Raw genomic sequence first — 22652 nt, forward strand, 5'->3', positions numbered from 1 at the left:
TTGTTAACAGCCCATACTGTTCGAAAGCAGGAGGCTGAGGAATGTTGAAGAATAGACAGAATTTAATTTGTGTACCACACTCTTGATCCAAGTCTCAATTGTACCAACTAACAGCTTTGTATTATAAAAAACATTTTCTTACCTTTTCTATTCTGTAATAATTGATAATAGGGAATAAACTAACATAAGTTGGAATTATTTGCATCTCAGCGTGTAGACTAAGACTGTATCAGACACAAATTGGTTATGGCTGACGGTTTGGTTTTGATTAATCTACCACAGGATAATTCTCTGTCACCATGATGGATGTCATATTCTGGAGAAAATCCTCTTTATAGTTGATTGAAATGACATGATTATTTTGAAGTTAAGGAGCTGTAGACTATGGAAAGCATGGCAGTTTCAAATCATACAGGTGTGAAGGAATTCATTCTAGTAGGCCTGACAGAAAATCCAAATTGGCAGGTTCCTCTCTTTTTGTTTTTCAGCACAGTGTATCTCATCATTCTTGTGGGTAATTGGGGGATGATCATCTTGATCTGGTGAAATGCCCAACTTCATAACCCAATGTACCTTTTCCTTAGTAATCTTTCTTTATGTGATATCTGCTACTCTACTATTGTTGCTCTGAAGATGCTGGTCAATTTCCTGTCAAAACTGAAATCTAGTACATTCTTTAGCTGTGTTCTTCAGAGTTTCTTTTTTGCAGTTTATGTAACCACAGAAGTCATCCTCCTGTCTATGATGGCTTATGATATCTATGTGGCAATTGAAACCCCTTAATGTACACAGTTATTATGACACACAGTATCTGCAATCAGATGGTTCTTGCATGTTACTTGGGTGGCCTCATTAATTCCATGATCCACACAATAGGTTTACTTAAACTAGACTTCTGTGGTCCAAACATTGTGAATCACTTCTGTGACATCCCTCCTCTGTTGAAGCTTTCCTGTTCTGATCCACACATCAATGAGATGCTACTTTTGGTCTTTTCTGGAGTGATTGCTATTTTCACTTTCATCATCATCATCATGGTGTCTTATATCCACATTATCACTGCCATCCTGAGAATTCGCTCAACTGAGAGGAGGTGTAAAGCCTTCTCCACCTGTGCCTCACACCTGACAGCTGTGACTTTATTTTATGGTTCTGTGACATTTAGCTATATCTAACCAAGTTCTCAGTTCTCCATGGAACAGGAAAAAGTCTCTGCTGTGTTTTACAGCTTGGTCATCCCCATGCTGAACCCTCTGATTTACAGCCTAAGGAACAGAGAAGTGAAAGAAGCAGCCAAGAGATTGATTTGTAGGGAAAGCATCATGAATCTGTACTGTCTCTGGGTCTGAAAACTGAATGTGAATCTTCAAATCTACTTTATTTAAAATTAAGTCAGTGACGCATCCAACATAAACTATAGTTGATTCAATTTTATGATTGGTTGGGGAAAAATCTTCAATTTGACCCCCAAACTAAAACCAGTCTTTACTAATCAACAGCATAACATCTTCATTATTATGAAACCTGATAAATACTTAAGATATAATTTCATGTTAAAATGTTAAGAATATTGTCTTTTTAAGAGAGTGAGATATAATTTTAGATCAAATGAGTATTTAACAATATTTATTAATAAATCACGTTAGTGTTTTACAAAAAACTTACAATGTCCCCAATAGCATGGCTTTTATAAACGCTGTATACTTGCTTCTACAAATGTCCCCATAAAAGTGACATAACAATTTCTCATTTTACATATAATTTTAGTTTAGTAACTGGCTACATAAGAAATAAAATTCATGACAACTTTTTAAATAAGCTAACTCTATAAAGTCCTGTATTTTCACAATTACTGTAAAAAAGAAATGTAACACAAACACACACACACACACACGCACACACATGCACACTGAGCCTAGCCTTTTATGGCTGAGCCAATAGCTGTCTTCTGAGAGACTCTGCCAGAATCTGACCAATACAAAAGAGGATGCTGGTTGGACTGAGCTCAGGAACCGAAATGGAGGAGTTAGGGGAGGGATTGAAAGAGCTGAAAGGGTCTGCAACCCCATCAGAAAAACAACAATAACAACTAACCAACCCCCCCCCCACACACACACACAGTGCTCTTAAGGCCTAAACCATCAACCAAAGTGTACACATGGAGGGACTCACAAGGACACTTGCTTAGTTGTGTTCATAGCAGCCCTATTTGTAACAGCTAGAAACTAGAAACAATCGAGATTTCTCTCAACTGAAGAATGGATAAAGAAAATCTGGTTCATTTACACAATGGAATAGCTATTTTCAAAAAGAGACATCATAAGTTTTGTAGGCAAATGCATAGAACTAGAAAATATCATCTTGATTGAGGTATTCCAGACTCAAAAGGATTTATATGTTATCTATTTATTTATAAATGAACATTTATTAGTCATAAAACAGGATAATCACACTACAATCCACAAATCTGAAGAAATCAATAACATGGAGGGCTCACGTGAGGCTGATTGAATCTGCCTCAGAAGGTACAATAACTTAGATATTGGAAGTATATTTAGAGAGGGAACTGAATGGGAGAGGTGATGGAGAGGAGAGCAGGATTGGGGAGGTGGCCATGTTTAAGGACAGCAGGGAAGAGAGAGGAGAATATCTATAGGATGTGCCAGAGACCTGGGATGTGGGTAGGTCCCATGGTGGCTAGAGGAGTGACTGTAGCTGAAACTACTAGCAGTGAGGCATATGCATCCTGAAGCAGCCACTTCCTTAGCCAGGCATGTCTCTCAGTAGAGGGAAAAATGATAACCCACTCATAAAATGTTTGATCTAAAATATGTGCTTTCTAAAAGATGTTCAGGTAAAGAGAGATCAGAGATAGAAAATATGTTAATGAATTTGACACTTACACAATTACATAGTATCAGTCTATAAACTCTAAAGTTAGAAAGATGTAAATTTTCTCAGTTGAATATCCAGTTTAATTGAGAGAATTAAATTGTCTACTAAGCTAAAAGACTAACTACACAAAGTATATGTCCACAGGGGAGCAACTACGTAATGAACTTTTAAAATAAAAAGTAATGAGAAGTTTTCCAGTTTTTACTCATGTAGTTATTACTATGAAGTTCTCTTATGAAGTAACTTTGAAACTGTTGTTGAGACATTCTGCTATTCATTTTAAATGGAAATCTGTGTAGTAAGTGGTCATCTGCTTTTATATCACATTGCAGTTCATGAATGAAGCAAAAAACAACTTACTTTGCTATGACAAACACAATGACCAAAGGCAACATGAGACTGGAAGCATTGATTTTATTGAAAGTGAAGTCAGGGCAAGAACTCAGAGGAGGAAGTTGGAGCATAAATCATTGCTGCATGGTGCTTATTTGATTACTCTCAGTCTTGTGTTGAGCTCATTTCCTTACACAAAAAAGGCATACCTGGTTAGTGATCAGGAAACTCCATGTGAGATAGACAATCTTATATTAATTAGGAACAAATGTACTGTCCACAATTATGACTACAAGGCAATCAGAGAGGAAAATTACTTAAGTACTTTGCCTATGTTTTATTTATTTGATATTTTATTTATTTACATTTCAGGTGCCATATCCCTTCTATATCCCCCCCACCCATTAATCCTCTATCCCATCCCTCCTCCTCCTTTTTTGCCTTTATACTGTTTAAATCACATGGAGCTATTAAGGTCAGATCTAGGTAGAGTAACTAGCAATAAAATAGATGCAAATATTCCAGGAACAAGGAAGACAATAAACCCAGATAATCAAAGAATGTGCATGATAATAAACAGAGTCTCATGATCATTCCTGTGATCACTATTTCTAAGAGCTTATCAGGATAATCAAAGTATCTGAGCCTACTTCCCTGTGAAGCACAAAGTTATTTTCATATCTGAAACCTATTTCTTTGTTATAGATTAAGTTTAGATTTCTGTCTATAATTCCTTTTTCTGTTCGAGCCTAAGATTTAGATTCCTTCCTGAAATTTTTTTGTTCTAGACTAGGATTTAGATTTTGCCTGAAATTGCTCCTTTGTTGCAGCCCAATGTCAGATTCCTGTCTGCAGTCTATTTCCTTGTCCTTGTCCTATGTCAGATTCCTGCCAGACAGCTCTCCACATCTCCAAATTTCATTGCATAAACCAGACTGAGCCTGTCTTAGGTTGTTCTGACAAGAAAGCCTTCCTTACCCATCATGGAATATGCATTATCATAAGCAACGCTCTTCTGTCTTAGGTTGGTAAGGCTCTGCCCAGAATCTTTCCAATCCTTGGCTTTCCAGCCTGTTAGATTAATAACTCTGACTAGGGGTCCATTATCAGTTTCAAGTCATGTACTTTGGCTGCCAGCCTGTTGATGTAGTTAGAGACAAACTTTAACATGCTGGGCAGGCAGGACCAGATGGTTTTAGTGCTGAATTCTATCAGACCTTCAAGGAAGACCTAATACCAATTCTCTTCAAAATATTCCACAAAGTAGAAACAGAAGGAACACTAGCCAATTCGTTCTATGAAGCTACAATTACATTCATACCCAAAACCCACAAGGACCCAACAAAGAGAACTTCAGACCAATCTCCCTTATGAACATCGATGCAAAAATACTCAATAAAATTCTAGCAAACCGAATCCAAGACCACTTCAAAACAATCATCCATAATGATCAAGTAGGTTTTATCCCAGGAATGCAGGGATGGTTCAATATTCGGAAATCCATCAATGTAATCCACTATATAAACAAACTTAAAGAAAAAAACCACATGATCATCTCACTAGATGCTGAGAAAGCATTTGACAAAATTCAACATCCCTTTATGATAAAAGTCTTGGAAAGATAAGGAATTCAAGGCCCCTACCTTAACATAGTAAAAGCAATTTATAGCAAACCAGTAGCCAACATCAAGCTAAATGGAGAGAAACTTGAAGCAATCCCACTAAGATCAGGGACTAGACAAGGCCGCCCACTCTCCCCCTACCTATTCAATATAGTACTGGAAGTCCTAGCCAGAGCAATTAGACAACAAAAAGAAGTCAAAGGGATACAAATAGGAAAGGAAGAAGTCAAAATATCGCTATTTGCAGATGATATGATAGTATACTTCAGTGATCCCCAAACTTCCATCAGAGAACACCTAAACCTGATAAACAACTTCAGCAAAGTGGCTGGTTATAAAATCAACTCAAACAAATCAGTAGCCTTCCTCTACATGAAAGATAAACAGACTGAAAAAGAAATTAGGGAAATGACACCCTTCACAATAGTTGCAAATAATATAAAATACCTTGGTGTGACTCTAACCAAGCAAGTAAAAGACCTGTATGACAAGAACTTCAAGTCTCTGAAGAAAGAAATTGAAGATCTCAGAAGATGGAAAGATCTCCCATGCTCATGGATTGGCAAGATTAATATAATAAAAATGGCCATCTTGCCAAAAGCAATCTACAGATTCAATGCAATCCCCATTAAAATCCCAACTCAATTCTTCACAGAGTTAGAAAAGGAAATTCTCAAATTCATATGGAATAACAAAAAACCCAGGATAGCGAAAACTATTCTCAACAATAAAAGAACTTCTGGAGGAATCACCATCCCTGACCTCAAGCTGTACTACAGAGCAATAGTGATAAAAACTACCTGGTATTGGTACAGAGACAGGCAGGAAGATCAATGGAATAGAATTGAAGACCCAGAAATGAACCCACATTCCTATGGTCACTTGGTCTTTGACAAAGGAGCTAAAACTGTCCAGTGGAAAAAGGACAGGATTTTCAACAAATGGTGCTGGTTCAACTGGAGGACAACATGTAGAAGAATGAAAATTGATCCATTCTTATCCCCTTGTACAAAGCTCAAGTCTAAGTGGATAAAGGACCTCCACATAAAACCAGATACACTGAAACTAATAGAAGAGAAGGTGGGGAAGAGCCTCGAATACTTGGGCACAGGGGAAAAGTTCCTGAACAGAACTCCAATGGCATATGCTCTAAGATCAAGAATTGACAAATGGGACTTCATAAAATTGCAAAGTTTCTGTAAGGCAAAGGACACTGTCAATAGGACAAAAAGACAACCAACAAATTGGGAAAAGATCTTTACCAATCCTTCATCTGATAGAGTGCTAATATCCAATATATACAAAGAACTCAAGAAATTAGACTCCAGGCAACCAAATTACCCTATTAAAAAATGGGGTATAGAGCTTAACAAAGAATTTTCAACGGAAGAAACTGGAATGGCCCAGAAGCACCTAAGGAAATGTTCAGTATCCTTAGTCGTCAGGGAAATGCAAATCAAAATAACCCTGTGATTCCATCTCACACCAGTCAGAATGGCTAAGATTAAAAACTCAGGTGATAGTAGATTCTGGCGAGGGTGTGGAGAAAGAGGAACACTCCTCCATTGTTGGTGGGACTGCAACCACTTTGGAAATCAGTCTGGCGGTTCCTCCGAAAATTGGACATAACATTACCTGAGGATCCAGCTATACCACTCCTAGGCATATACCCAGAAGATGCTTGAACATATAACAAGGACATATGCTCAACTATGTTCATAGCAGCCTTATTTATAATAGCCAGGAGCTGGAAAGAACCCAGATGTCCTTCAACTTTTGGAATGGATTCAAAAAATGTGGTATATTTACACAATGGGGTATTACACAGCTATTAAAAACAATGAATTCGACAGCTTCTTGGGTAAATGGATGGAACTAGAAATTATCATCCTGAGTGAGGTAAGCCAATCACAAAAGAACACACATGGTATTCACTCACTGATTACTGGATATTAGCCCAGAACCTTGAAATGCCCAAGATGCAACTCACAGGCCACATGAAGCTCATAAAGAAGGAAGACCAAGTGGGGGTGATTCGGTCCTTCTTAGAAGGAGCAACAAAATACTCAAGGGAGCAAATATGGAGACATAGTGAGGGACAGAAACTGAAGGAGGGGCCATCTGAAGACCATTCCACCTGAGTATCCATCCCATGTGCAGTCACCAAAGGTAGATGCTGATGTAGAAGTCAGGAATTGCATGCTCATAAGAGCCTGATATGGATGTCTCCTCAGAGGTCTTCAAGAGTCTGACATATTCAGAGGCAAATGCTCACAACTAGCCATTGAACTGATAATGGGGTTCTCAATGGAGGAGTTAGAGTGAAGACTGAAGGAGCTGAAAGGATTTGTGGCACCATGAGGAGAGCAACAATACCAACCAACCAGAGCTCCCAGGGTCTAAACCACCAGCCTGGGAGCACTTAGGGAGGGATCCAGGGCTTCAGCTGAATATGTAAGAGTGGAGGGCCTTGCTGGGCATAGGTGGAAGAAGAGAACCTTGACCTCATGAAGGCTGGATGCCCCAGAGGGTGGAAATTTTGAGGGTGGGGAGGTGGGAGTGGGGGGGTAGATAGAGATGACATCCACAGAGAAGAAGGAGGAGGGGTGAAGGGATAGGGGGTTCCTGGGTGGGTGGGGGATGGGGTAAGGGGACAACATATGAAATGTAAACAAAACATCCCATAAAAAATTAAAAAAAAAACATGCTGGGCAGGAATAAAAGTATTTCCAGGATAAGAAAGACTAGCCTGATCAAGCTATATATGTGATTCCTGAGGTTTGCCCAAAATGGAAATACTGACCTCATACTGTGGATAATTTTATCAGCATTATCTGCAGCATCAAAGCTCAACAGAGCAGCATTCTTTAAATTCTTTAAATTCATAGCAAATGCTGATGAGGTTGTGGAGAAAGGGGAAAACTCTTCCATTGTTGGTGGGATTGCAAGCTGGTGTAACCACTGTGGAAATCAGTCTGGCAGTTCCTCAGAAAATTGGATATAGTACTACTTGAGGACCCAACTATACCTCTTCTGAGCATATACCCAAAAGATGCTCCAACATACACCAAGGACACAAGCCCCACTATGTTCATAGTAGCCTTATTTATATAATTTATAATTTATAATATCCAGAAGCTCAAAACAACCCAGATGTCCTTCAACAGAGGAATGGATACAGAAAATATTGTACATTTACACTATGGAGTACTACTCAGCTATTGGTTGGATTTTTATACTGGCATCTGGAATGGGGATGGATACATATGTAGGTAAAGATTTCTGGATTTGTCTTTGTTATTTAAATATATGTTGTTCTGTTTCCTCTCTGGATATTTAGAAAGTGTGATGCCTATGTGTCTGATTTCTTTGCATGTCCAGCTGATATAGGGAGTGCCTGTTGATATTAGAAGATGCATTGGGAGAAGAAATGTTAAAGTTTAATGTTGTTATCCATTGGAAATATTATTAGATAGGAAAAGGAGACCATATCAGATTTCATGCTACAGAGCTTGACATGAGGATATGTGGATTGGATATCAGGAATAGTAGGAGATGTATAATAGTGAGACTTTTTCAGACCTCCAGTGATATAAATAATAACATGGAGGCTTATTAATATTTTAAAGTTTAAGTCTTATCTTGGGAGTATCCCAACTCCTCTATCACAACTAATTCTGTTCTATATCCTGCCTGGTGGCCAGGTTCATGGCCACAATCATTATTAAAGCCAATTAGAAATAATTCTAGAATACCTTAGACAGGTAAGGGAAAATGAATATTTTTAAAATATGAGACTGTTGTAGTGTTGGGAGCCGACTCTTAGCCGAAAGTGGCTATCATCTTTACAGCCATCTCGAGCCATATACCCTGACAAAAGGCTTGTTTTCAACAGCCTGCAATAGCTCAGCACACTCTGATAAACATCTTGTTACACTTTTTAGTGCCCCAAGCTGCAAGGTACTCCTGGTATCCATGGCTACAAGGCACGTGACGTAGTGGCTTCAGTTGAGCTTGTCCACGAGGGCAAGTCATGTGGTAAAGGGTATAAATACCCAGGATTTCCTTTCTATGTATGGAAGAAGTAAGAAGGTGGAAGGTGGGAGGTGTCAGGAGACTGAAGGAGTGAGGAGAATATAGAAGAAGAGAGGAGAGTAAAGGAGAGACTTGAAGAGACTCCACCGGACCGGAGCAGCAGAACCGTCCGGCCTTTACAAAGTAGCAGAACCGGCCGTTACAAAAGAAATGGCCGTTACAGTGTAGCAGCTTGTATTATGAATGTTAATTATGTTTCCCCCAAAATTTGCTTATATTTTTGGAGACCTGCTCTCGGTTGGTTCTGATTGGTAAATAAAGATGCCATCAGCCAATAATTGGTAAGGATGGAGAGAGGCTGGATTGTAGGATTTTGCAGGCTTGAGACCAGGAGGAGAGGAAGAGGAAATCCACCATGCCTTATGAGAGTGTGGAGAGAGGAGAGACAGAGATGTGTGGTGTAGAAAAGAATGAAGAATGCCCTGGGCTCTGGGCCAAGAAGATGTGGCCCAGAAAGCTACACAATCTGGTCCAGATTCAACATAGAAACTAATAGATAGCAACTCAAAATTATCTGCAGGAGGTAGATTCTAACAATATAGAGGCTGGACAGTCACCTAGCTACTGTACTGTATTAAAATATAAAGACTGTGCGTGTATGTCCTTCATTTGACAACACAAACCATTGAGGTGGGTAGCAATCCTGTACCAGGATTTATTGAACTAGTAATACCACAGACTGGTGATGCTCCAATAGCTCTCTGTCAGTACAGAATTAACAAATATATAGAGACATACCTTCAACCAATGTAACCAAAGGCACGATTTAACATTCAGCCTACTTGTTACCATAGAATCAGCAGCCCTTGGGCTAACAAGTGGTGCTTGCTGATGTTGGGGCCTATTATAAAGCAGGAATTAATGGAAAAGGGGACAGAATATGGAAGTAGAGGGGGAAGTAAGGCAGCCACATGTGATCTCCTGCAGAACCTGGATAATTGGATCTAGGGAGAAACAGAAGATCTTGCAGGCAACAATACTGGTTTTCCTGAAGGCGTGGCCTATGAAAGTAAAGGATGCCTCCTGGAGTAGGGGCCTAAGATCAAAGAGGAAGAAAATGAAGATTGGTTGGTGATCTGTAGGAGGCATAGAGGGCAGGAAGAATTGCAGCTGCTGTTCTGCCTCAGAAGTAGAAACCAGAATGTAAAATTAGACTGGAGGAGAAGAATTAATGGTGAAGGTCTTTAGATAGCTTACCTATTTCCCTGTTTTGTTTAGCTGGTGTGTTCCCAGTGAATGTCTGCTGGTGTTGGAGGCTAGGATAATAGGATGAATTGGTGGGAGGAAAGTTGCAGATCTTTGTGATCTGTTGAGGATGGGGGCAGAGAAGAAAGGGAGACCACAGCAGAAAGTTTAATGCTACAGAAATAGGTTAGGAATTGTAGAATTGGACATCAAGAGCATTAGGAAAGGTATATAACTGCCTTCTGCATACTTGATAACCTTAGAATGGGAAATATGTAACTTCAAACTTTTTTGACAAGAGTCTACAGTTAAATGATGATGAAATATGAAAACTATGAGACTATTAAAGTCAACTGTGTTTTGTATTGTATTAATAGCATGAAATCATGGGGTGAAAGAAAGATCATGCCTTAACATGGTGGTTTTTATGTCAAGATAAAGGGTAGGCTTTTTTTTAAAGGGAAAACAGTAAAACATTTCTCGTGTCTGATTGCCCTGAAGTCATGATTGTGGAGCATTTCGTTTTCTACTAATGAAAGTAAGATTGTGCATATCACATGGGATTTCTTCATCTCTATCTAGGTATGACTTTGTTGTTTAAGAAAATTAGCTGAACAAACTAAATCGAGTGTTGTCAGGAATAATTTTTATTGTTACTTTATTTTATCACAACTACAGTATTTGGTTTTGATCCCTGGGCTATGTCTTAAGATCTTGTTTGACTTGTAAGAAATGGATGGATTTGAGAAAAATAAATAAACTATTAAAAAATAAATAAATAAAAATAAATAAATAAATAAATAAATAAATAAAAGAAACGGGTGATATTTTTACTTAAAAGTAACAAACAACCGCCAAACTGCTCTAGTTTGTTAAACTGAAAACGTCTCTTTCTTCTTTTTTACCTAACAATTTTAGTTCCATCTAATAGTAAAATCATATGTAAAAACATTCTACACAATGGAAATATTTCCTAAATATTAGTTTATTTAAAACTTTAAGTAATTAGCTTAATTTCTATGCAGCCTGTTACCACACTATTAAAATCATATACAAACTGGAATATAACCATTTCAACTTTTACCAAGATTTATATAGATGCCAGTAAAAGATACAAGAACATCAAGCCATTTGAAATTTTTGAGATTTCTCTGAGATAATATAATATTTGGTAAATAAAATCTAGTAAAATATAGTTGGTTTACGTTCCAGTCTACTCTCATAAAAGACTAATAAATTTTAATAATGTCAGTTTCAAGATTAACATCAAGTTTCAAAGCTAGTGAAATGACAGATTCAAGAGGCATTTCTCTCACCACAAATCAACTTCTTGGCTGCTTGCTTCACATCCTTATTCCTCAGGCTGTAATCAGAGGGTTCAGCATGGGGATGACCAAAGTGTAAAACACAGCAGAGAGTTTTTCCTGTTCCATAGAATACTGAGAACTTGGCTGGATATAGCTAAATGTCAAAGATCCATAAAATAACGCCACAGCTGTCAGGTGTGAGGCACAGGTGGAGAAGGCTTTGTGCCTCCCCTCAGCTGAGCGGATTCTCAGGATGGCAATGATAATTTGGATATAGGAAACCATGACAATGATGATAGTGGAAATAGCAATTACACCAGAGATGACCAAAAGCAGCATCTCATTGATGTGTGCATCAGAACATGAAAGCTTCAGCACAGGAGGGATGTCACAGAAGAAGTGATTCACAATGTTGGGACCACAGAAGTCCAGCCTGAGTAAACCTATTGTGTGAGTCAGGGAATTAATGAGGCCACCAAGTAACTTGCAAGAACCATTTGAGTGCAAACACTGTGTGTCATAATAACTGTATACATTAAGGGGTTTGCAATTGCCACATAGCGATCATAGGCCATCATAGACAGGAGGATAACTTCTGTGCTTACATAAACTGCAAAAAGGAAACTCTGCAGAATACAGGCAAACAGCTTAATAGACTTGTGTTCTGATAGGAAATTGATGAGCATTTTAGGAGCAATGATTGTAGAATAGCAGATGTCACAGAAAGAGAGATTGCTAAGGAAGAAGTACATTGGAGTATGAAGTTGAGCATTTAACCAGATCAACATAATCATCCCCCAGTTACCCTCAAGAATGATGAAATAAACTATGCAGAAAAGCAAAAAGAGAGGAACCTGCCAATTAGGATTTTCTGTTAAGCCGATCAGTATGAATTCTTTCACACCTGTATGATTCCAAACTCCCATGTTTTCAGTAGTCTACAGTTCCTCTTGTTATAAAATATGATCATGAGACATGAAGAAACAATAGTGAAATAAAAGAATTTCCTCCAGAGTCTGATAACCTTATTGTCTCATACACTGAGTGGTTGCCCTGTGGTAGATGAAGCAAAGAAAGAAATCTCAACAGTAACCCATATGTATGCTACTAAATCTATACACCGAGACTCAAATTATTGTAACTTACATATTTTATTCCCTGTCATCAATTATCTCAGAATAAAAGATGATAAAATAACCTCTGTTTTAACACAAAGCACTCAAATGGTAGAATTGAGATTAGAATTTTGATAGTCATACCCAACAGTCTTATTCTCCTGTATGTCAGCCTTTGCCTAAGTGAATTATAAACTTGCTACAGTCTTGTGACAAAGGAAGTTCCAATATTCTGTGGATAATCATTCCAAAATATTTCTCATTAGATTAATCTAAACACACTGGCTTCAATATCATGTCACATCCACTTTTCCAAATACCTCACCTGAAATATATCCTCACCTTTTGCCTAGATCTCTTGACTCCTGTAATTAATTCAATCATATTGAGAGTACCTGTAGAGGTCCTAAAAAACATATAAATAGATGGTTTCATGTGTTCGTTGTTTTAAAAATGATTAATTATCACATATGTCATATATAACAATTTTTGCATTCACATTTTTGTTCAATTTTCTTTTTGCATTTTATTAGTGTTACCTTTTTCAGTATTAACAATAATACAACAATCCAGAACACACATAGTAAGGAGGAAATAAACTGTGTGAAACACTAAAACCTTCAATTGTCTATATATTTTCTTTATAAAAAGCTAAGGTACAATGTCACAAAATTTTTAAATGAATCATTTTCAATTCAATAATAGTTAACACAAATATTATCCCTTCCTTCCTCAAAGAACTGATAACTATGTATTCATTAAGACCATGAATCCTTCCTTGCACCCTCCCTCCCTCCCTCCCTCCCTCCCTCCCTTCCTTCCTTTCTTGCTTCCTTCCTTCCTTCCTTCCTTATTTTCTTCATTTCATTAGTTTACTAAGGATATCAATTACTAGATTTGATACATCTCCTTTATTATTCAGTCACAAATACATCTCACCACAGACTTCTTGACCTCCCATCCTACCATGTACCCACCAAAACGCCTCTCTATCTGAGATACCATGTTTTCTGGCAGGCATATCCTGCGCATGGGCCTCACTACATTCTGAGTTCACTCAGGCAAAATACTAGCATCTCCCCAAAAACCCAACCACAGGTCATGCCTGCCAGAACACCAGACAACCTTTGCTCAACAATAGGCTTTGCCTGCCAGAAGACTAGGTAATGCTCCATGACTCCATAACTATCTAAGTTTCCTTGGGCAGACAACTCTTGCCCACCTGTGCCTGACAAGAGACAAAATAGGCTCCATATGCTATCACAAGTCCCACTTCCTTCCTCATCACCCTATCTCAGCGTTCATGATGAGCAGACACTCCTTATTGGACCAAAGACCACACTGGCCACCTAAACTCTAGCCTCCAACTTAGAGAACTTAGAGGAGACTCCTGCAGATGAGAGGTTACACTGACAACCAGAATCAGTTCCCGTCCACAACTCAGGTCGAAAAACCTATGCTCAACCAGAGACTACACCAACCAGAAGACCAAAAAGAAAACACAAATCAAGGAGCAAAACACCTATTCATCAAAGACAAATACAGACTGATATCAAGACCTATAATCACCACAAACTCAGAAGCTTAATCGCCAGTTTAAGCACACAGTTGACCGTACCATAGAAATAAGTCACCACCTTTTTAAAAAGATGGAGCGCTTAAATCAGCAACATAATGCCTTCAAAGAAATGTTATATTTCTAGAAAAAATAATGTGTTGATAAGAAAAAATGATAACTAGTATATAAAAAAAGTATGACAGAGAACAAAAATCAATGTTAAGTGTTGTGTTATAATTAACATTAATTTCCTGGTTTTGTTGGAGTTTCTACAGCAATTTACTGAAAGAAAAAAAAAGTGGTTTAAAGTAACAAATATTCCTCTACTTACAGTCTGGAATTCAGAAGCATGACACTACCTTGATTTTCTAAGTGGAATATACCTAGCCACAAGCCTACACTCCTACTAGACACTCTAAGAGAGGAAGTAGTGTCTTCTTTTGAGCCTCAGAAGATTTTGTTTCTGGAACCTGACACTTTCTTTTAAGACATCAATACAATGCTCTTAACATTCATCACTGTGCTTTCTTACTTTCTCAGTCTGAAATGGCAAAAGAATTATGTATAAATCCTCTTTTCATAATCCAAGGTACTCTTTGCTTCATATGTATGGTCTTGCTCTGACTCATATGTCAAAGATCTACTTTTCCTCATCTGATAGTATTTATGAATCATAGACATTGAAATTTAAACAACACTAGGAGTAATCATTCAGTCTATATCATGTAAGATATTCAAAGAACGACTGATCAAAAATTTAATTACCAAGTAATTTAGTACAATATGCATGTGTTAAAAAAAAGCGATCCAAGGAAATAACAGAGCATGTTCATAACCTATAGTAGTGTTTTGTGTGATAGAAGGGGTATTAAATATTCCTAAATGAAAAGAAAATCAGGAGTAAATGTTGAGGATTAAAGGTATTGTTCTGTGGTCATTGAAATGTGACAACAGTTTGAGAAAACATTTGGACAAGGTATCACACTACAGAAATGTCATATTTCAAGCTTACCAATATTATTTTGTTTTCAACACTCTCTTTTAACATTTTGCATTTTTACTACTTCTAAAAAAGTAATTTTGCATAAAATGGATCTTTTCACTCAAATTAAGTCCTGTATTGAATTTTATGTTAATGTAGATTCTTATGTTTTATATGAGGAGTGTGTTTACATCATTAAACACAATATTTTACAGTCTTTTCATCATACCCTTTATTTATGGCAGCATGTGAGGCACTTGAGACTTCAGTAAAATAATTTGATACCTTTACAAGTTAGGATATAGGTAAGGCTTCCATACACTTTTATATTAATGTATATTGATGCAGCAACATTGAAATGATCACCACAAGCCCACACACTTAAATGGAGGAAAGTACCTTAATCCCAGACAATGTTCTTTTTTTATATATATAATTTATTTTTTCTCAAATCGTAATTCATTCAACAGGGGTTATAAACACAGAAAGGCAGGATGTGGGGAAGGGAATGACACTGGAGTGTGGGTGTTCAGGGGGAATACAGATATCTTCAGAACCGGGTATCGGCTGGGTGAAGGTTCAGGGGACAAGTCACTATGACTCTGCCTATGACTCGTTTGTCCTTATCTAAGTTGGTATTGTCTGCCAAGGCTACATATTTACAAGGTCTATGACTACTCAGGCTTGTAAATTTCCACAAAAGCTGCCTGTTTACATTAGCTTATAGCCATTTGTTTCAATGCTTTTCCACTGAGACCCAAGACTTGGTGTTAGTATACATGTATGACAGGCCAATTGCTGATTTTAGGCCTATGGCTGATTTTAGACCTGTGTAAGCAGGGCTGCCCCTGACATCTCCTCCCTTCTCTAAGTACAGAAGGATTGTGGCAATTCTAATCTTGCGAAGGCGGGATAGAGGCCTGACCTCCAGTAATTGAAGGGGACCTTGTAATGGCTCCAGTCCCCCTGCCAGACAATGTTCTATATCAGTGGTCTTAAGAAGAATAATGAATCCAATTCTACTCTATCCTAAGGACAAGAAAAAAATGCATTTCAAACATTAGTAATTTTTAAAAATTATTTATTTTTCTGAGATTTCTACTTATTGTTGTTATATATGTAGACACATATACATATATTCCTAAATATATAAACCTTACTTCCTCAGTCTATATAACTTTAAAATCTCTCTTTTGAACATTTATATATTTTTCTTAAAGCTATATCCCCAAATGAATACTAAAGACATCAAAGTGTGTATAATATTCCTAGTTAATACTAGAGATATATACACACACAAATGCATACACAAAAGCAGTTGAGATTTTGGTTGTGTATAAGTTTACAAGAAGATGACTTGATTGGTGATTACTTTGTTACAAGGAGAGGAAAGCATGTGTGATGGCAATAAGTTTTAGTTTTATGTACGGCATTGCCCACTAAGCTCAAAGTAGAAAATTATAAATACAGAAATGTATCACTCTCTGTCAATAGATGGAGAGCCTCTATGACATCAGAGTTATAGCTAGAACCTAAATGCCCCTCACAATTAAATTCGGGGCTTTTCTCTACTTGACCTAGCCCTCCTGACAGAAATAAAAGGTTGATTAACGACACTAATAACTTTGAGTATTCTGTCCTCAAAAAAAAAATTACTTCTAAAATATTCAATTTTGATTTAAAATCTCCATATAGCCAAGCTAATGTATCACCAATAATAAGCCTATTTAAAAGAATATAAAATTCTTTCCCATTCATTTTATGATTCCAGGACAAAAATCAGAATACATATTCATTGATGAAGAGGAATATAGTGACAGTAGATAGAACTGTTGAATGTTTTTCACTACAGTTAAAAAAGAAACCCAACAAAAGCTATTAAATGAGCTAGTGATTATCAACATGCTGTTACCTTCATAAGCAGGGACAAAGCTGTTCATGCAATTAGACATATAACCTCAAAATATATTATCAAGTTGAAAAGTATTTATCAAAACTCTTTTATATAGTATGTATATGTGTTATTAATGTATTATTCATGTTTTACACATAAATATTATATTGTACATGAAAAATTCCCTATTCAAAGTTATGTTAATTTATGTTTATAGACATACTTAAAAACAATACGTATTGAATAGTTAATACTTGAAAATTAAAAGACAAATGAAGAAAATTATTATGCAACATTCATGTGATTATAAAATTTAACACTGATATTAAATAAACATTTAAGTCCTATAATCAGTATCAATGACACAAAATAAATGAATCAAAACTACAACTTAAAATTTGCACATCATGGGGAAGAATTGTGCACCTGTAACAAAGAGTCTGAGTGCTCTTAAAATCAGAACTATGAATATTCACTATGATGTAAAACAAATGGAAGAAAATAGAAAATAATTCTTAAAGTATTTTCTTGAAAGCCTTAAAGAAATGTAATTTTAATTTGTTTACAAGTACTGTTATTTTATTAAATTAATAATAAATCATATGTATTATATACAAATTACAATTCTTATATTGTCTAGTTCTTAAATTTGAAGTATTTAATTATGTTTAAAGTAATGTATGAATATAATATTAAATAACAAATACATAATTGTACTTACCATATTCAATAAAATGTGTGACATTAAATTAACATACATATTCAAAATGCAATTACCATATAATCAGCAAACTTTAATATGTAAATAAATTATTAATATATCATATATTAATGTAAATCAATAAAATATAAGTAGTGCTGTTGTCTATGAGATATGAAGATTTGAAGCATATATATATATATATATATATATATATATATAAAACTTATAAGCTAGAACAGAATATTCTATATTCTTGACTGTGTTGTTTCAGCAGTTAGACAGTTGGCAATGAGCTTCAATTAGTGTTCAGGAAATAACAGAAATGTCAAAATCTTTAAGTGGAAACTGAACAATTACTTACAAATTACCAAAGCTCAAACCAACAATACATCTGCTCTAAAGACCTGGCTTTCACAAATCTTTAAGGATTTATTATTTGGAAGAAGGCTGCTGATGGTAGTTTCTACTCTACTGGGGAAAGACTCTATAACCCCTTGTGTGTGTGTAAGTCTCAGTTGTCCACAGGATTGTCAATAACATTCTTCTTCTCTCTCAAATGTGAAAATAATCAGAGAACTGCCAGACCTGATGGTATCTGTTCAATGAATAACTCTTCCTGCAAGAATGAAGTAAAAATCTATCCTTTACAAACATTTTAAAAGCACCTGGGATTTTCTCTAAATTCAAGCATCTTGCTTTAATATTCAATAAAAACATGGAAAGAAGCAGCCAGAGTTGAGAACAAATCTGTTGTAATCATATATAAGGGACTTGGAAAAATTGTTAAAATGTTCTGCTAATAAAGCAACTTAAATTGATTAAAATTTCTCCAAAATTGCTGTAGAAATACATGTTCTTCTTATAATGTCAATTCATTTTTTGACACATAGTAAGGCATTTCATCAAAACACTCTAAAATTTTCAATGGGTACTCTTTTGAGATAAATTACATCATATAATTGTAAAATTTTCAGTAGTTTGCAAACACATTGTTGTTTAATTTTCATAAGCTAACAATGTAGAATATCATATACGTACTTCAGATTGTCCCTGGTTACCATATAACATGTAATTTTCCATTGTGTTTCTCACTTGTATAATTGATAAATAACACTTTAAAATATAATAATGGTTTAAATTGCAAGACGAATTTGGAAAGCTCATAAATTCTAATTCATTCTAAAAGTTATAATCATACATATTAGAGAATTTCAGCAAAATGAAAAGTAACACAATATTCAGTAGTATATTTCAGTCTTCATCTCTTGAAAGTATGTCTAAAAATACAAATATTTTAGCTTTGACAATGTCTAATAAATACTTCAGTAGTTGGCTCAGTTGGAAAAACTTTTTCTATGTAAGGATGAGGATTTGTTTATTTTATTTTATTTTTATTCTTTAATCATTTTTTACAGTCCAGTCTTTATCCCCCTCCAGGTCTGCCCTCTGACTGTTCTACATCCCATATCTTCTTTCCTCACCCTGTCTCCAAGAAGATGTCCCCACCGCCTCCCCCAACCCCACCAGATTTCCCCACTCCCTGAAGCCTCAAGTCTCTTGAGCATCAAGTGCATTTTCTCTCACTGAGTCAAGGCCCAGCAGTCCTCTGATGTATATGTGTTTGGGGCCTCATATCAGGTGGTGTATGCTGCTTGGTTGGTGGCTCAGTGTTTGAACAATCTCAGTGGTCCAGGTTAATTGAGAATGCTGGTCCTCCTAGAGGGTTGCCCTCCTCCTCAGTTTCTTCCAGCTTTTCCCTAATTCAGCCACAGGGGTCACCAACTTCTGCTCATTATTTATGTGTAAGTATATGCATCTGACTCTTTCAGCTGCTTTTTGGGCCTTTTGTTGGGGGCAGTCATGATAGGCTCCTGTTTGTAAGCACATCATAGCATCAGTAATAATGTCAAGCCTTGAGGCCTCCCCTGGAGCTGGATCTCAATTTGGGCAGATCACTTGCCCTCCTTTCCCTCAGGCTTTTTTCCAGTTTTGACTCTGCAGTTCTTTCAGACAGAAACAATTTGCACTCTGAGTTTTTGACTGTGGCGTGGCAACCCCCATCCCTCCATTTGATGTCCTGTCTGGAGGTGGCCTCTACAATTTCCCCCTCCCCACTGTTGGAAATTTCATCAAAGGTCCCTTCCTTTGCACCCTGAGCATCTCTCACCTCCCAGGTCTCTGGTACATTCTAGAGGGTCCTCTCACATCCTACCTCCCAAGGTAGCCTCTTCTTATTCTTTCAATTCCAAGCAAAGTGACACACACGTAAATTACAGCCCTGTGATGTCCAAGAATACTAGATTACGGTGAACACTGCTCATCAAGTCTACCATACTCTGTAAGTTCCGTGCTAATGAAATGTCCTCTTTCAAAACAAATAATGTGGGTTGTGTTTCAGGATCAAAATTACCTGAGGTTGTCATATGATTTTTTTCCATATGTCTACATGAACGATAATACTCTCCCCCCACACATTGAAACATGTCTGGGAAATATGCACAAAAAAATATCAGATATTATTATGCAAAATATTCTGTCTCTTCCAGATCTTACTGTTATGGTCTAGAATGTTTGTCTTTATATCCCTAATAGTCAATCATTCATATATATACCATAGATATAGTAAATCATATATATTATCATATATTTGTATGTATACAAAATATAGCCTATAAAAATTGTAACAAATTATCTATCTATATGTAGATATATATATAGATATAGATATTACATATATATGTAGATATGTATGTAGATAGATGCAGATAGATTAAGATAGACAGAAATATGTAGTTTAAAAAATAAAAATATAGGTTAGATAGATAAGTAAAAAGATGATAGATAGATAGATAGATAGATAGATAGATAATTAGATATTCACTCTATAAGTTCTACTACTACAGAGAACACAGACTCATACAAATTACAGATTTTTGTACTGAGAGTGGTTCTTGAGCAACAGAAGTGAAATATGACTCTTGTAAGTATCTGGAATAGGCTATCCATTTTGACAACAATGCCAAGTGCCAAAGTCTGTCAGGTTACTGATGCTTCTGCTGGGAGGTTAGAGTGTAATAAAAGCACATGGTCTGAGCTAATTTACAAATGTAAGAAGATAACTACAAGTGATTATTCTGATTCACCATTTGTGAGCAGAAGCAAATTTGGTGATTAAGTATTAAAACTGTTGATAGTCTGTAAAAAAATAAGAAAAATGATGATAATAGTAGATTGCTCTTAGCTTCTCTGAATAAATTGACAAAGAACAGAAATTAGCTCCATAAAAAAAAAACAAAAACAAAAACTAACAAACAAACAAAACAAAAATAACTTCTTGCATCTCAGAATCAGTGTAGGAAAACAATGAGTTTTGTTTTTTGTTTTTGTTTTTATAAAATTACCTGGCTCAAGTGCACATAAACAGTCCAAAGGATTCTTCCCTGAAAGAGAATCTTCTCTCTAGCAGCCACAGAGCTCATTTACACAATTGAATATTACTCAGCTATTTACAAAAATGACATCATGAAACTCCCAGGCAAAGTGATGGAATTAGAAAAAAAATTATTCTGAGTAGGTAACATAGACCCAGAAAGGAAAACATGGTATATGCTCACTTATTATTAGATATTAGCTTTAAAGGACAATTGTGCTACAATCTATAGACACAAAGAAGGTCTTAAATGATGACAAAAGAATCTCCCAAGGAAGAGAAAACAAGATAGGTTTTGTAGGTGAACTGGGGATACGTGGGTTTGGGATCAGGAGGGATGAGATGGGAATCAGAAGAGAGTGATACTTGGAGAAAATACTTGGAGAAACAACTGGAATTGGCAGGCATTTCTGGGGTGAGGTAGAAATCTAGTGCAATGGAAACTCCATGGAAACTGTAAGAGAAGCCCTAGCAAATACTCCTAATAATGGGGGTTGTGGGGAATGAACTGATTATTTTTGTAGCCAGTCAAGTCCTCAGGTGGAAGAATTGGAACACCAACCTAGCCACAAACCTTCAACCTGTAGATTTTACATCCTGAAGAGAGTGCAGAATCTGGAGCCTAGCAGAATCATCATCAAAGAGATCAGAAGAACGTTATCCAACAACTGATGGGAACCTAGGCAGCAAAATCCCATAGCCAAATATTAAATGAAATTCTGTAAGTCTTGTTAAGAAGAGGGAAGAAGATTCAGAGAAACCAGAGGTGAGGGATGCACCAGGAGAACACGGCTCACAGATTCAACTCACCAGGACTCATGGGAAATTTTAGAGATCATGGACCCTGTAGGGGTCTGATCTAGACCCTCTGCATATATGTTATAGCTGAAGAGCTTAGTGTTCTTTTAAAGTCCTTATAGTAAGATCAGGGACTTTCCCTGACTCTTTTTTCTATTTGTAGGCCCCCTTTCCTCCTACTGGGTTGCCCTCTCCAGCTTTGATGTGATAGTATATGCCTAGACTTATTGTTGCTTGTTATGCTCTTTTTGATTGATGTCCCTAGGAGATCTGTTTTTCTCTTAGCTAGGAGGAGGTGGTGGATTTGGGAGAGAAGGTAGACCTTTAGGTTGTTGGTGGGAAACTGTGTTTGAGATGTAATGTATGAGAGAATACAAAATAAAGGAAGAATGAAAGAAAGAGAGAGAGAGAGAGAGAGAGAGAGAGAGAGAGAGAGAGAGAGAGAAAGAAAGAAAGAAAGAAAGAAAGAAAGAAAGAAAGAGAAATACTGATGTCTCTCAGGACCCAAAAATAGTTGCTCCTAAGTCTATAACCTAACTTAATGCAAAGGAGACCCCTAGAAGGAAGGTAGAAAGCATAGTCTATGAGGAGGTATACCACACTTACTCACTAAAGCATAAGTGTGAAAGATATGTTTGGAATCGATTATAAGAGTATTATAATAGTGGAAGGAACATAAAACAGGATCAGGCTAAATTTATTGATATATATCCTCTTAGTGTGGAGGTGATTCTA

General features: G+C 36.5%; 2 pseudogenes; one reads left to right on the plus strand and one right to left on the minus strand.

Moving 5' to 3' along the window:
- Nucleotides 1-393: 393 nt before the first annotated feature.
- On the plus strand, nt 394-1349 carry LOC114634546 (annotated as a pseudogene).
- Nucleotides 1350-11426: 10077 nt separating this feature from the next.
- LOC114634562 lies at nt 11427-12363 on the minus strand (annotated as a pseudogene).
- Nucleotides 12364-22652: the final 10289 nt, after the last annotated feature.

This window comes from Grammomys surdaster, unplaced genomic scaffold (assembly GCF_004785775.1).
Source record: "Grammomys surdaster isolate TR1022 unplaced genomic scaffold, NIH_TR_1.0 980, whole genome shotgun sequence".
NCBI classification, from domain to species: Eukaryota; Metazoa; Chordata; class Mammalia; order Rodentia; family Muridae; genus Grammomys; species Grammomys surdaster.